Raw genomic sequence first — 17,861 nt, forward strand, 5'->3', positions numbered from 1 at the left:
TCCTGTCCTGTTTGTCCCAAAAATGAACCATTATCACAACCGACAATATGAAGGAGCAAAAATAAGATTTGTCCATATGCTGTGAGACAGTCCTTTTACTTTTTGTATAATATGTTTGAGTTTTAGTGCTGTATTTTCATTTGTCTATTGCACTGATTGAGTTATCATAAATAATGGATTGTCATTGGCTGTGTTTTAAACCAAATAATGAGAGTGTGTGGCAGGAATTTGTGATATCTTTTACAATATCTGAAAAATAGGGTAAAACTTGTAAGCGCCTACAATTTAATGACGATCTTAGCTTAGTATCTCAAGTATGTTGTTGCCTCAGAATAGATAAATAAATGTTTTCATATCGGACCTCAGCATGTAACACCACCAAATCCAAATTGTTGTTCTTTTTAAATATTCTGCGTCTGTCCTGCAAAAACACAGAAACAAGCTTTAGCAAAGCGAGCACACTTACTCTGGAAAGCAAATTAATTGGCATTTACATTTCCCCAAGCACCAAAGCAGCATATGACAGAAACATGGAGTGCACCCAGTCATAGCACTGTATTCCAAAGGTTTCCAAATGGCATTTTGATTTGCATGTTTCCTCCTGCCAACAAGAATGAGCAATTAAGGCATGTTGCACTCAAGAAAGACAGGAGGTGCTTGGCAAAAATCACACATTGTGGCTCAACCCTCAGAAAATAAGCAATTAACACCTGCTCTCATACCCTCGCTCACCCCTCCTGGCTCCCACTGATTATTTTCAAAGCGCTCACTTCTCCCATTAAATGCAAAAAAATACAAGCACGTGTATATGAATGTATGGGCTTTTTCTGCCTGTCTCTCTGACTCACCCGTGTTTTAGCACATGCGACATGCGAGCAGAATCTCACACACACAAGAACAGGAAACATAAAGAAAATGAGAAATCTGCTCATGTTATGACGCAGTTTAACAGACCAGCAACATAGAACCACTCCTCCAGACAGACACACACACACACACACACACACACACACACACACACACACACACACACACACACACACACACACACAAACATAGTGTAGGAAGGCCTCTTAGCTATTCCTGCTCCTTCCATTACAGAGCAGCAACATGGTGCATTTGCTGATGCACTACACTTAGTGGCAGAAAGGTATACGCTCGCTCTGTTTCAGTAAGAAGTTTGAAGAAGGCGTTGAAGCAGAGTTCAAAGAATGGACCATATGGAGAGTCTGGACTGATGCTGTATGTGACTCATGCATTAAAAGGAGAAATTTCAGAGAAGCCAACATAATCGTGGACTGCACTAATGCAGTCTAAATGTAGCCCCTATTATGTTGTTGTTCCTGCTTCTTTTTTTTTTTTTTCAAAAAAAGAACGTGTATTGTAATTGTTAGGTGTACCACATGTAGGACTGCTGGGAGTAAATCAAACCTTTAAGCTCATAGCTATTAAGGAAACCTTTAGTTAACAGATGGCAGACACCTTTTAGAGAAAAAGACATTTTGGGACAATCAACAGAAACTCGGTCATCATTTAATTTGTAAACGATGGTGGGCGTTCAAAGTGCAGGACTCACTTCCAGACTCCTGCAACAACAGCACAAGCTTAGGAAAGAGCCTGATTTTGGTTAATTGTTAATTAAAATATTATGTCTCAAGTCACTGCTCATCAACATTTTTTGGTTTCCCCTGGGTTTCGAACCTTTATGTAGCTGTAGTAGCTTTAACAGACAGAGTGGTATCAATATTCTCATCCCAAAAAAAGCAGGTAAGTATAGCTCCCAAATTGTTGAACTATTCCTTTAACGGTGCTAAATTCTCCTGCTTTAACTTTCTGGACAACCTCCAGTTATGCATATTGCAGCATTGGCATATTCACACAAATCACACGAGTCTTTTGTGGATTACTGGCCTGAATGCCTGTGTGTTGCAGTTGGTTTAACAGCATCCTTTAACACAGCAGACGGGTATGAAACTTTCATAAGGAACATTAAAACTGTCCTCCAGTCAGCCTCAGCTATTGAGTTTGACATCAGTAAGCTGCCCACTCTATTCGTTTTGTTTCTGTGATGTTTTGGGCAGCTTGTTTGCTGGTGCTTTATTGAAGGATTCCCTTTTTTTTCCTCCACTGGGAGAGAGAGCAGAGACCACAACAAGACAGAAGGAGACAAACAGAATAGTTGGGGGGGGGATTTTTTTCTTGTGTCCTTTTTTGTCTGTGCTGTTTTGCGTTGAACACCAATCATGAGTTATGTAGATACAGATACAGGTGATAGATACATGAATATAGATAAACAGAGAGAGAAGGAGAACAAGAGAGGCCTTCCTTTCTCTGCCCAGCTGAAGATTGGGTAATGGCGTTGAGCCTTTCAGAGGAGACATGATTTATTTAAACCAGTTTACATGAGGGAGAAACATCACGCAGTTCACCACTCTTCTAATTCTTTTTTAAAAGCGGGATACCTCCTCCCAAAACTGCTCAAAATAAAGACGTCCAAGCCCTACTTTTTATATCTGTCCGGTGCTACTGTAGCGTCACTCTGCTCCCCAGAAAATTGTTTCTGTTTCAGTTGTCATGCATGATTGAATTAAACTGGGCTACCAGGGGGGAAGACAATGAAAACAAAAAGCAGAAAAACATGCAGAATGAGTAAAAAAACCACGAAAACATGGCAGGTGAACAGAGAGATACAAGAGGAAATGAAGCAAACGTGTCAAATAGTTGTCTGTGCAAGATGCAGACAGTTGTGGGTGAGCCTGGAAGTACATTTTTAAAATATCTCATCATTCAGTGTGGATTATTTTCTTGCAAATTACAAAAATAACATGTTCAGTAGCAGATGTCGGCCTCAGACTTGGCAAGTGTACATCCATCTGCTCATGAAGTTTGCTTCTTCACATTAAAATTGAGGTCCAGTGTCCATTTATTGTAGAGGAAATGGAAAAATCCATGTTAATGAAGAACTTTAAAGGGGCACTATATGAATTTTAGAGGTCAGTTAAGATCTTATGGATGGACTGTGTCTTCTGTGTGTAATGTATGTAATTGCAAATCGCTGGAGTTCCTCTTCAGTGAATTGAGTAAAACTGTTAGCTGTTTGTGATTGACCTCGTTCTCCCGGTCCATTTTGTTCTTGTGTGGTTATTTCCAGCACAGCTAAAAAACATCTGCAGTAAGAAGAGTCAGGTTCGGGCGTCAGTCCTCGGAGCAGTTCGAGGTACCACTTTCTCTACTGTCAACTTCAATTGACCAGAATGCACTGCACTGAACTGCACAGCCTGGAGAAGTGTGGTAGTTTCCATAAGGTCCTTGACTTGCACTTTCCCATACCAAAAGCTCTCTGCTCTTGATACTAATGCAGTTTCTATTGTGAAATGTATGTAAGGAACGAGTTAGTGAGGTGTAAAAAAGCAGGTTGATGACATGGTGAGAGACTGGTGATGTATACGGTGTGCTGCGTTGTTGAGACACACTCCTCCACTCTAACACACCCGCAAACAACCGACAGACACACACATAAACACACACAACAGGCTTTCCCACTAATTATCCTCTTTTTTGTGTCAATGCCACTTAGGAGCTAAGCCTGATTGCACCTCTGCATGATAAATGCTCCTGTCTAAACTGCTCTTCTCTTAACTGCTCCTGCCGCCTTAACTGTGTTCCTCTCTGAGCTAGCGTAAACAAAGGATTGGGTGTTGCTTGTTGAAGTTATTTATCTTTAAATGGCAACCAAATGTTTACTGGCTCAGCAACAATCAATATCCTTGTATTAAATATTGATCAAATGATTAATGTGTAACATGAAGGGAGTCGCTCGTAGTGATGAACCCACAGGGAATTATCACTCGATTCTGCAGTTCCCCTTCCAGAGAAAGCGTTTTAGCATTTTTCAGCACATTGTTTTGGTTTTCTGAAAGGGAACTTTACTGCGTTGGTTCAGTTTCACTGCATTCATAGCGTTGTTTTTCGGTAATAGCAGACGGCTGGTTTCAGAGAAGAACCCACTGTAGACTGTCAACCCAGCACCAATCAACCAACAAACAAAGTTAGCACCTAGTTAGTGAACATAGTGGTGTGTTTAGCAGCTAAAGAGCCAGAATAGTGAATGTTTGTCATGGTAGCCAGGAACACGACTCACAACTCAAAGCTCCAGTAGGTAACATTTAGGAGGATCTGTCTACACAAATGGAACGGACAAGCCATACATTTGCTCTAGATAGGTCCGGCCACTGTAGTTTCTCCGTCGTGCTTAAAAAAAGGGGGAAACTACACCGCTAGATGCCTCTAAATCCTACACACTGGACCGTTAAAAGTTCTAAATGATATACTGTTGTGTTCTTGTTGTGTTTCTGCTGCTGCCAAGTGAATTCAGTTCTTTATTTTGAACGTAACATCTACTTCAAGAAAGTACCAAAGAGTTGTTTTGCGGGATCCAGTGGTTAGCCAATCAGCCTTCCACCACTAAATAGCAAGCAGCTCAACGGTATACCTTTGCGTCTCCCACAGGCATTGAGTCAAATTGAATTTAAAAAGCAATTATAAAACATCTAGGGGAAAAGCACCTCTTTTCCTTCTGAGTGATTCAGCTGTCTGGTGTTATTTATTCCCTATTGTTTTTCTCTAACTTTTTTCCGCTTACTTTTCTACCTCAGCCAAGTGTAAAATGTATTTATTTTCAGGAATTGCCCTTTTTTAAATTTATTTTTTTAATATTATTTCTGTAATTGACTGAGGTTGTTATACACAATTTCAAACTCATCAGGCATGTTTTTTTTTCTCCACATCTGTTACATTTAAATTGAAGCTACTTTATGAAAATCTTTTTGGTGTCGAGGCTTCGCGAACGGGCCCCTGCTGGGTTCATGAACAGCTAAAAGGGGATAACGTATTTTATTGTTTGGCGACTAGATCTGAAATTGCAGGCAAAGCTGCTCTGAAAGGCTTTTATTTCTTGTTGAAAAAGCAATGTAAGGCTTGAATCTGTTTTTTTGTACCTTTTCTGCTATGGCTACCTTTGTAGGATTGATGAGATTTTGGGGAAATAATTCCCCCGAGCAAGGGAGTTGCCGTGTTTAGACGTGCTTTCCCCAAGCTATCCACATCAGGAGGCTGTTAACTGCCAGCCCTTATCTCTCTCTTTCTGTCCTTCCTTCTCTCTCCATCTCTCTCCCCCCTCCCTCCTCTTCTGTCTCACCCTTCCTTATCTCCCGTTAAGACTTTTCTCCCTCTGCCATCTCCCTCGCAACTCTCTTCCGCTCTATTTCGGTTCCCTCGCTCGTCTAGTTCCCTCCTGTTTCCCCCCTTCTCACTTTCACCCCAATCTCCTCATTTACCCTCCCATTTAACCCCCACCACTTTCCCTACATCCCACACACTCACACACACACACACACACACACACACACACACACACACACACACACACACACACACACACACACACACACGCATGTATCTTTATTGTGTTTTCTGTCATTCATTTCTCTCTCAGCAGGAAATGTTTGATCCAGCTCTTCACTGTTCATGCCAAAACTTTCTGACTTCCAACTTTCAATGATAGGGTAGGAATCCTCCGATTCTTGATAAATATAATAAAAGATCCTCATTTTACATGCAAATGACTTTGTACTAGTAATTAATTACTGAAATGTCATGCTGCTTCCATCAATCAAAGGGGAAAATGACTTTGATTGTATTTCTTGCCGTTTGAATCAGGCCAGACATCTGAGTGCATTGAACATTTAATACTTATTTATTGCATCAAATGAAAGCATTAAAAAAAGCGTATACAATAACTTAGTCAACAGGCTGTCAGTCAACTTTTTTTCATATAAACTGTGTGATCTTGTGATGTCTCTGTACATCACACATTGATCTTGATTCACATCCCAAACATTCGACGTTCAACAGATCAAAGCATTTTAATAATGTCTATAACAATAACTTGCATGAAAAAAAAGCAGTTCTTTCGAAAGTTAGATGAGACGATTTATACCACTCTCACTCTCACACTGTCAGTACGCTTAATATGAAGCTTCAGCCAGAAGCTGGTTAGCTTAGCTTAGCATAAAGACAGGAAACAGGGGGAAACAGCCAGCCTAGCTCTGAGCAGAAGTGACAAAATTTGCCTACCAGCACCTCTAAAGCTCACTAAATAGCATGTTTTTTTAATGGATTAAACAAACAAAGGCATAACAAATTAATTAATTCTGAAATTTGTTTCCCCCTTTCCTATGTTTGCTAATGCTAAGCTAAGCTAATTGACTGTAGCCTTATATTTAACAACCCATGAGAGTGGTAACGATATTCCTATCTAACCTCGGGCAAGAAAACAAAGTGTATTTCCCAAAATGTTGAACTATTCCTTTACAGAAAAAAACGAAAAAGGGCAGACTCCACCTTTATTAATTTTTTATCTTTTATTGAATACCGATAACACTCCTCTGCCAATCACTGCATGGATTGTTTGTGAATGTGGGATTGTTGGTTTTCAGAAAGTTACAGCAGTTGTCTGTTCCCTCCGTTGTCAAACCCTCCGTTCTGACATCAGAAAGGTGTTAACGGAGGGTGTCTCCAACGGCGTTGGACCGTTCAACAAGCTGATGGAGTACCGCATACTGACATTTTTATTGCTGGCAACTGAGCAGCTCCTCTGCGAGCGTGGGGCCTTGCGTGAGGACCTCGCGGCAGTGTATTTGCCCAAGGACAGAAGAGTGCTCATTCATCCTCCCTTCTCTATTTTCTAGGGGGTTTGAAAATGGCCTTCCAGGCACAAGTCTGCTTCTGTAACCTCTGGGCTACAGCTGCCCCACTTTGCACTGGTGGTTGCCAAAGCCCTGTTTTTCCCCCAACACTGCCTGCGCTGGAACGGAATAAATCGAAACCTGAAACACATTTAGATATTCTGTATTGAGCTAACTACAGCAGATCCGCCTGTAACACCTCACTAATGAACACGGGTTCCCATTATTGAGTGTACACACAGCAGGTTTCATAGGACTAACCCTTTCACCTCTGTCTGTTCTAGTATAGATCATACAGCTTCCAACCCAGTCAGAAATAGATCATACAGCCACAGTTTGTGTTACATTTTGAATGTGAGATAACTATAAAAAGCCCACTTTCCTCTCAGAGGTTGTTTGGCATTCTGGGAAATCACAAAGTAAAGACAAAGCATCAGACATTGATCAAGAATAAGGTTTTCTGTTGAGTCACTTTGGGGACAGAAGCTCACATCCTCTATATTGGCTACATTCTGAGGTCAAGCTTCAGTGAAAAAGGCTGTGTCCCTTCGAGGTTCCCATCTAAACATAAAGAAATATCTTTACTGAAAGGCATCTCTTACCCCAGCCTCCTTCATGGGCAGTAGTCAATTGTACTATCGACAGAAAAATGAGATGAGAATGAAGAGGAGGAGAACCATTGAAGATTAAACTGCAAGTCCTGTGAGGGTAATCAACCTTCAGAGGTGCTCAATCTTTACAGCTCTCTCCTTTTTAGAGGGAAAGCTGCTGCGGCCTTGATGCTAAAAAAAAAAAAAGAGGGGGCTATACAAGCTAGATTTAGTGTGAATATTATTTACACTTAAAGCTGAGATGGGCTGTTCTTTTTTGCAGTGAAATACCATAATAACCTTTTCAGCATATTGTAATTCAAGTGGTCTGAGAGAGAATAGACTGCACCTCCTCTTGGCTCTGTTTTCAGGTTTTAGAAAAAAAACAACCCTGTGGCAGGAGACTTTGGCCAATCAGGGGTCAGTTCAGAGCGAGGACGTTTCAACTTGTGATACATTTCCAATGCCAGCTTTGCAGACGCCGCCGTTTAGGCCTGCCTGGTCATGTTCGATGCCATGGTGCACATGTGACGTCTGGCAAACAGGCATGATGACAAACAGCGGTGGCCTAGCCATGGGTCGTTGGCACAAAGTTGAGCATGTCCAATTTCTTTTTCCACGTTATTTGAGGTCGGTGTCATAGTCCAATCGTACGGCGCCCCCCTTTCTGGAGGGAAATCAAGTGCACTGCTGTTTTTTGCCCCTCAGTGTAGCTGAGGCAGAACAGACGTGATGTTTTGACCGATCATTAAGCCCTGCAGTGGGCATGAGCAGGTGACTGCTCGCTCCAGCCCTGAAGTAACCTTGCCCAAGCAAACAGCAGATACTCAGCTTCGGTATTATATCAACTGTATCTGCTTAGGCTAAACTACACTGGCTGCCTCAACTAGCCTGATAGGCAATAACATCTGAATACCGTGGCCCAGTTGGTAGTCCAGCCACCATCACTGTTTAACTAGTTCTAATTGTCTTACAAATGGTTAGTAATTAGCAAACCCTCTGGTATCAGACTTATTACACACATTATATGTGCTCCTTTATCTCTTATGAAACAAGAAAAAGGAATAATATGTAATATAATATAATATAACCTTTAGCATTCAGGTCTCTGTACCTGCAACCACTCACTCTGCCCCTTCAAAGCGAGCTACAATGGTTTAGCTAACCTGTGCAAGCCAAAGGCCTCCCCTTGCCTGCCATCAAAGTAGAGCTGAAACAGTTAGTAAAATAATCAATTGATCAGTCAACAGAAAAAGAGCACTGCCACTAATTTGATGATCAATTAATCATTTCAGTCATTTTCTAGCAAAAATGTTAAACCTTCCCTAGTTCCAGCTTCTCCAATTAGGACATTTATTGTCTCTCTGCAGTACGTCTTTTATGATACTAACTAATATAGCCAAGCTAACAGCTAAGCTATATAAGCTGGTATTTAATGTTAGTTGTGTCAAAGGTTAATACAAAGAGAGAATCAACAGAGAAGAACACCGTCAGACCTCAATGCAGAACAGCAGTATAACTAGGTCACTCCACATCCTATATCCTGGTATATTCATTATCGGAAGAATGGAAATGTCATTCAGGGTCCCCTGTTAGTGAAATTCATATGAGTATCCTGTCAGAGCCCAAATCTGTGTAACACACACACCTGACAATGCAAAGCCCCACAGACCAGAATGCTCCACGTACTGTAACAGCACTCACTTTGAGTCTTTGTCATAGCAGGCAGGCAGCGACTGGAATTATGGATCATATGAATTATGGATTGAGTACACTGATGGGAACAAGGAAGCATGTTCTTCTTTGTGTTTGTTTGCAAAAGGTTCAGTGAGGTTTTATAGAGGTGAACTACTCACAGCAGTAAGAGTCCATACAGTAAGATAGAGGGGAACTCCAGAACAGGAATTGAATTGTTTTTACATTTTGTTCTGTGCCTTTTATGTTTAAATCGCAGGACTATCAAAAAGGAACGAGTCTCTGTGCCTCACATTAGGAATAATATTAGCTTGGCATAGGACTGCTATGACTTATTTATCGGAGTGGCTGAGATTTAAAGAAATTTGTGACAGCAGTGTTGAATGCTAAACAGTTGTTCAGGTGGAGAAGAGTGACAAGTCAATGAACTGACTCAGTAATGTCTGCTATCCAACAGTATTTAACCAAGGTTAGCTAACATTAGCCACATACTGGTCAGAGCAGACCATGTAAGGCTGTAGCAGCAGAACCCCCAGAAGTGATAAATGGTGCGTTTCATTGCTTATGAATCCAGCTTTTCATTTGTAGGATGAAGAATGGGTTATTTCTTCTCTCAGAAGGCACGTAGTACCACTTTAAGTATATGAATCGATTCTACTGGAAGCACTTAATTGAAATTAAAACATAAAATATGTTTTCACGACTGAACACAGTCTGAGAATAAGTAGAATAAGGCCGACTAATAAGATTTCATTCATTTTCACTGTTAGTAATAGGATATGTTGCCGACAGTTCCTCGTGGGAAGCAGCAGCACTGATAATTGAATGAAACCAGCTCTGCTAGTCCCAGCAGGAAGTCTTGACCTTTGCCATATGTCATCTGTTTCATCTTGTTTTTGCACCATCAGAAACAAAATATTCAAGCAATATGTCTCTTGCAAGAAATAATTCAATCAATTTTGAACATCAAGGAGGTTGATATTTTTGTTTTTAGTTTTCGTATTTCCATATTTTGCGCGACTGCACATTTGAACAGATTTGTCAAAGTACAGTACAACCAATTTCAGCCGGTGCTATGTTTTCCTGCATGTCCTCCTTTCAATATTCCTGTCTCATTCAATTTTAATTACAGGTCCTCGGATTTATACCAGACTCCACACCGCAGACCAGCCATAACCACCTTGTTTACGGCCGCATTTCTAGATGTTGCACTGAAGCCTGTGTCGAAATTCATGGATAGCATTGTAATCTGAATGATTTAACAGCAGAAAACGAGGGCTGAGATGGTTAATGACGAGGATAACAGACACACACACACACTCACACACACACACACACACACACACACACACACACACACACACACACACACACACACACACACACACACACACACACACACACACACAAACACTTCCCGACTCCGGATACGTGCGCACACAGTCATATTCTCCATGCAGAGTTCCAGCACCTTCCCCACAGCCCCATCCGCATTAAGTTGAACTCACAAATCAGTGTGATTGATGTGTGGTCTGGCCGTGCAGGAAGTAAAGCGCTTGATTGATGTAGCATGCCAAAGAGGAGATAGCAGGGTGTTGATGAGGTGTGTCTACAACATTGAATTTTGTTGTCATAAAATAGAAAGGATGTCTCTGCATCTCAGGCACAAGACTTTTTGTAGTTGGGTACCCTGACTCTGGGGGGGGGGTTATGGTGGAAAGAAAACGACATAAATTTGAATCTCCGTAGAAACCGCACGCTGTATTTTGTCCCTGTAATTTCCCAGCCTGTGACAGCTGTATTAACATGTAATAATAGGGCCATTAGCCACCGCTGATGACAGTGGTCAACTCTGATGCATGGCTCGCACAAAGTAAAACCCACTTCCCTCCCCCTCTCTCTCGCACACTCACTTCTTTCTTTCCTCCCGCTATCAATGTATTGACTTTGGATGCAGCAGATCCGAGGAGAGGCAAGCCACTCTGCCCCCCCCCCACTTCCCCCTGGGATTTGTACATGATCACAGATCTGAGCTGAGCAGCTCTTCAGACAAGAAGGATGTTTCTTATGACGCAGGTGCACACTTGGCCAACGGGGGGGGGCTCTTGTGAGAGTCATCTTTTTGGTTTGAATTGCAGTGTGCTCGAGAGCGCTCCTGTTTTCTTCCTACCCCGATCACATGGTAATTGTCAAAACATTTTTCTTCGTTCTCACAATTCTGTCTTTCCAAATGTTCCTCCAGTGAAATATTTATTCTTTTAGGAGTCCAAAAGAAAGTCTACATGCTCAGAACACTTAAATCCATATGGTGGTTTTCTGGCTGGGCAGTGCGTCTGCCAATAGCCTGAGGCAGTGGACACAGTTGTCCTCTACATTTCCCATTATTGTTAAACTGTGAAGAAACCTGTGGTGTATAGACAAGAATATACAGCATAACCACTGTGTGTGTGCAACACATTATGTAATCAATCAATCAATTAATCCAACTTTATTTGTATAGCAAATTTCATACAGTTGAGTGCAATTCAGAATGCTTCACTGATCACTGAAAAGACGATAATAAGATAAATGGACTAAAAGTTAAATAAAGTTAGAAATAGACTACAATTATAAAAATGACAACAAAACACAATCAATTTGATTTTACAGGTATTTAAAGTATATTATAAAAGCCATACTTAAAACTTAATGAAATAAGTTAAGAAAGCAAGCAGAAATAAACAAATAAAAAAAAATAATATGTATATTATTTAGAATATGGAAATAGTTCAAATAGATTAAGACTGAAGTTTACAGAGGAAATACAATCAGATAATTGAGTAAAAAAAACATTCGTAGTTAAAAGCCTGACTGAAGAGGTAGGTTTTGAGTTTATGCATTAACACCAAATGATGTAATAACACCAATGTAGTTTTTCCAAAGCTCCATTTGATATGAAGTCCACAAGTCTGGATGTGTTTGTAAGAGCAAAACAAGCTGATCTTGTTACGTTTATGTTTGTATGTGGTCATTTAAACTAAGTTCAGAGACAGCTATAACACCGAGGGGGTAACACAGGTCGTAGGAGTCGAATTTACTATTTGGGAAGTTTAATTTAGGTTTGTTGTTACAAAGGTGAAGACATCCATTGTGGTTGGTTATAACAAAATGTACCATATTATTACATTTTCATCATAAAAAGGGCAGTTCCCACATTTTGTAATAACCTTCCCCAATATGTAATAATTTAATATTACAAAACACAGCGAAGTATTATATTGTGCATTTGTGCTGTTTATTACAAAATACAAGTGTTATTAGATAACGAAGTGAAAATATATTACATTTTATCGAGTTATTACATAATATATACTTTTTTCTTTCTTTTTATAATTCCCTAACAGTATTTCCTCTGTTATTGTTAAACTATGGAGAGACATAATAACCACTGGATTTAGTTTTATTTTTTAATTTTTTATCTGGATTACAGGTTCCACAATTTGCTGTTAAAAGGTGATTGGAAACAATTTAATGTACCCAATAAAGTAATAAAATCCTGCAGGTACAGGGAAATATATTGTAATAATATTTTTAGATTCTCAAAATACATTTTTGGGCCGGAGGGACTATTTCCTGAATCACTCATCCGCCTTTTCACACTTTCTTTCTATCATTCTTCCCCTCCATTTAGCATTGTTTAGTTGTGTCAGTTGCACCAACATACTGTATGTACATATATCCTTGGGATACAGCCACCCACCTCTTCAGATGAAAGCAAGTGAGACATGACTGTGTCACCAGCCAATTTTCATGAGCACACAAACACAAACACGATCTAAGAATATTCATACCCTGTCGCCGTCGCCGTGTTTTTATTTCCACAACTAAGATCCGCAGCAGTTCTTGGATATGACTTGTCATTTCTGGCAAGATTTCACTAAAGGTGTGATTCTAACATCGCCGATCAAAAAAAACACACACACACACACACACACACACACACACACACCTGCTTGTTCCCGTCACCAAGCGCTGACAAAATAAATAGCAACAAGGCAGCACAGTTCCCTGGGAAATGACATGCAACTAACAAGATTTCACCTCAAAGTCTGCCATCAGGGGTTACGTATCTTGAGTTGACAACTGTGATTATTGGCTAAAAGAGCTGCAGAAAGGCACTTGCATGTATGTGCACATACCGCTTTCTCACCTCTCACGGGTGCACATTTGTGCGTTTGCAATTAACCAAGTGACAAGTTAGTTTTGGTGTGGGCAATAATGACTTTTGATTAAATGTTCTTTTTAGGATTACCACCTGCTGCCACATACAGGATACTCACACTCACACACACACATACACACATGCTAGGCTAATGTGGATCTCACGTTGATATGTTGATTTAGTAGCTGTAACATTCATACAGAATCAAGGGCAGAAACAGTGGAAAGAGGAGAAGAAAAGGATGAATACCCGTCTGATTGGGTTATAAATACTCTCAATGGGGTCTCTGCCTCATAAAGATTATCTGTAGCACACAGAGCACAGAGGCAAACAGTGTATGTTTGTGGCATTGGAGGGAGGTTTGAGTGTGTGTGTGTGTGTGTGTGTGTGTGTGTGTGTGTGTGTGTGTGTGTGTGTGTGTGTGTGACGGAGATATAGAGAGACAGAGAAAGAAAAAGGCAGAGTGTGCATTCAGAAAAATTCCATCCGGAGTGTCTTCAGCTTGCAGGGATGAAGCCTGAATATTTTATTTGACTCGAGCGAGCTCAAAAGAAGACACGTAGAAGGAAAAAAGAAGAGGCTCCAGCTTTTGAACGAGTCAGTGTGTTTAAAGGTTCTCCACTTCACATGACTGCACCTTTCACACGTCTTATATATGGGTTTTGTGGCACCGGTCCAATTATGCAATCATCATGTGCCTGGAATGGCGGCTTTTAAAGAGCACTCCAATTAATACTGTGGACATTTTAGCCCGAATCCCCAATGTCTCCAAGATCATTTACAAAATGGTTTGCTTAAACAGATATATTCAGCCCTAATAGACCAACTGGCGTATTTAGCAAATCTTGTAATCAAGATTTTGGCAATTTTTCAGTGAGCAGAAGGTGTGCAGGGTAGGGGTGTTAGATCAGTGTCTCCTTACGTTAGTAATGTCCTGGATCACTTCCTGGCTCTAGATCTACGTGTGGAGTTCACTATTTTGACTTCAACCCCCCGTATAAAGACATCTACCACAGGCGTGTCTGTTTGCCTGAGCAGTGATTGTCTAATCATAGCTTAGCAACTGTAACCAGGCACAGCCTGTCAAGCTTTGGCTTTCTCCACATGCTGACCCTGGTGCGCATGGGGCTGCAGTCAGAGAGATACACTGTGTATAAAGAGCTCGGTGGGCTCAGGCTGTGTCTGTTTGAGCAAAAACATAATAGTAAGGAACTGATTGAACTTATCTGCCCTAATGTAAGCTGCAAACATTAACGTTGGCTAACTAGCTCACTAGCCTAACAATATGAATCTAGGTTCCTTTGACACCCAAGGAGCATAGCATTAGCTGTCTGCAATAGTAGGATTTTGTAGGATTACAGATTATGCTACTATATGAGCCCCAGCCAAACCATTACCTGAGCTAGTGTTAAATTACACAGGGATATGAATATGACCGAAAGCATGAATGTGTTTTTCTATATTAAACATTCAAACATTATGTTAGAATGTTATTTATGTACTTAAATACTAGGGCTGACTGGCTCTATCCAGTAAGATGAGACAAAGCTGCTGCTTCATATACAGACGTAGTTATCATCTGTTTAGGACACCCGGGACACGACGCTTTAGCCTCAGTCTTTTAGCATTTGGAACCATCTGCCAACATGTGCATAGACCTTTTTATGAGTTTTAAAACAAGTCAGCTGGAAACATTAAAAATGTCAGCCAAGGTGGAAGCCAATGAAAAAAATGAGAGGCACTAATTCTGCCGCCGTTATTGTAAACTGTATACATGTTGAGCTCGGTGTAGCAATAGTAACTTAGGTCGGAGGTCAGTTGTCCAAAAGTATAAGTATATTAACTCTGCAAATGACTAAAACTATATCTTCAGCCCCTAGCTACTAGAATGAAGTCATTGTCCCCATCGTATGAGCAGCGTGTCCCACTGGGAGTGGGATATAGGTTCAAAATATCTGCCTTGTTCAGTATTTTCCACTGTATGAGCTTTTCCCAGTGCATGCTGGGACTCACCATGACCCTGAAAATTACAGAAGAATGAAGGTATTTCTCTTTTAGCTTTCACAATCTCAAGGCTCTTTCAGTCAAATCTAAACCTGTGATCACCAAAGCAGTAAAATAAATTTCTTCTACATTTCTGAAACTTTGACTGCTATTAGATTAAATACAGATTGTACAGAATTTAAAAAGCATCTTAATATCAAGTCAAAAGGGGAGAATCCAGGTGCATTTTACAAAATGCCACCCTCTGGCCCAGTTGCTGCTCCTCTGAACATTGTACCTCAGTACTCTGACAGTGTTTTTGTCTGCGGCTTCTCCTCTGGCATCTGGCCTCGTCCTCTCCTGAATCCAGAGAGAGCTCTCTGCAAGGTAGCAGCTGCCAGAAGATTGGTGTTGATTCTGCCTCAGGTTTGTGTTTTTCAGTTTGCTATTTCAAATGCAAATAAAAAACCTCGGCAAGGCGAGAGACATCACAGCGTAGATCATTCTGCCCGACTAGGTACGCTGAATGGCTGAAGGCCTCTTTGTGAAAGCATGGCAGAGACGGGGGGGACGGCGTGTAGAGGCCAGACATAAAGACTTTTTTTGTCCGTTACGACACCCACTGGACTGCGGCGTTCGCTCAAGGTCTGTTGTATGAATCAGATATAAGCAAACAACACTTAAATCCTTTCATTCCAGTGCCATAAAAAAACATGGAATGAGTGAGTATGGAATATGGATAGCAGGTCAATCCAAAGTAGGACCCCGATCGCAGTTTGCTTTTTGGCTCGGCTGGTTTTTAATCCGCCTTTTGAAGCCAACTGGGACGTCTTGCTTTCAATCCCGACTTTGTAAAAGCCAAAAGGATCGTGTTGTTATTATTCTACAAAATGGTTGCAATCCTGCCAATTTGGCTCAAACTTGCAGCCAAAGGCATCATTCTTTTTTAGTTTGAAAGTATCTTAAACGATGCTGAAGTCTGAGATTTTTGAACTTGAGGTACAGACACCAATGGCAGCATCAAAAATTACCCCAGTAGCCAACCTCAGGAGTGTGCGCGCCCGGTGGTGACAGCTGGCGGACGTGATGACTTTGACTCAGGTTCCCCCTCGCAGGATCCAAAAAAGGCTAACAGAGCTGTCACAGATGTTCGGTCGACGGCTGCTCATTTCTCTTAATCACTCCCCTGTAATGACTCTGATGGTCAAAGGATTTCCCCTGAGTCGTGGTTTTATGTGCACAATGAAACAGGAGATCTAACTGAGGAGATGCCAGTGTGGTATGAAGTATCTGGGCACTCGTGGATGTTTACTCATACAGTGAGCGTACCATTTCTTTGACTGTAGTAGATATTTTTTGGGGTTTTATATCTGTGTCAGACCTACAAAGCATGGTCCAAAAAAGGGAAAATAAACTGCCCGGCTTTTATTATTTCCTTTTATTGTGTTTTCTAAAGGAGAGAGAGAGGATTTAACTGTTTTTACTGTGTTTGGGCTATGAAAAATCCTTATTTGACAAGTTAATTAGACAAGTAAATAAGTAAAAAAGGAAAAGTTTTATATTAAATGTCTTGCTTAATTCTACACGTGACTTAGTAATATTGCCAAATGTGAAATGTGCATTCCCTCACACTGAAGACAATGAGCACAGCTGTGTTTAACTAGAAACTACTATCAAATTGTGCTGTTTTTTTTTTATCATTTTCTAAGTAGTGTAAGTATAAAGGCAAAGCAGATTTTGTAATCTGTTATTACCCAGGACATTTCTAAAAGATCTATTAACATTGCTTCTGTTCAATGTGCAGCACAGTAGCAGAAACTGGGAAGTGTACCAGTAAACGATGTCACGTGGAAGTTGCGACAGCACGGACCAGACCAAGTATCTGTCGTCACAATGAGAGCAGCGAATGTTTCTGCTCCGATCGGAAGGTTGCACCTTAAACAGATGAAGATATGTCTCCCATAAAACCCAACACATGGAACTATTTTGGTCAGATTTCCCCCGAGTTCCTATTTGTGACTTTAGGCACCCAGACAGAAACAGGATGCATCTTTAATGAAGCCGTCAGCGGCGGGCATTGTGAGAATCCCCCCTTTCTCTCTCTCTCTCTCTCTCTCTCTCTCTCTCTCTGCTGCGGAGTTGTAAACATTTCTGCATATGGCTGAAAGTCAGACGAATCTAGCCAACAAGCAGATTTCCCTCGAGTTTCCATTAATGAAAACCCTCAGATGAGGCCCAAATGTTTTGCGGGTTGCGAGTTGCCGGCGATATGTTTGTGCATGCGACACATGGCTTCATTCCACTATCCAATTTGCAGCCGTAATGAAACCGACATCCTCAGTTTTCATTTTTAAACCCTTGGAATATCAGATTGCTTTATTTAGACTGGCAGTGGGTTTTGTTTGTTCTCATGCTCAACATGATGAGATTGATGCTATTGTACCGCCACGGAGCAGCCAGAGGTTAACAACCTTGATCAAAACGCACATTAATGCTAACTTTGTTAAAGTGGTGTCTTTATCTTTGACTTTCACGTTTTACCCTCCATTAACAATTAAATATTCTCTGCCCAGTTCAAACTAGTCTTTGAAGCAACAATTTTCTGTGTCTGTAGCCCTCAGGCTGTTGCCACCCAACCATCCAGCT

The sequence above is a fragment of the Dicentrarchus labrax genome, unplaced genomic scaffold (genome assembly GCF_905237075.1).
Source record: "Dicentrarchus labrax unplaced genomic scaffold, dlabrax2021, whole genome shotgun sequence".
In the NCBI taxonomy this organism is placed as follows: domain Eukaryota; kingdom Metazoa; phylum Chordata; class Actinopteri; family Moronidae; genus Dicentrarchus; species Dicentrarchus labrax.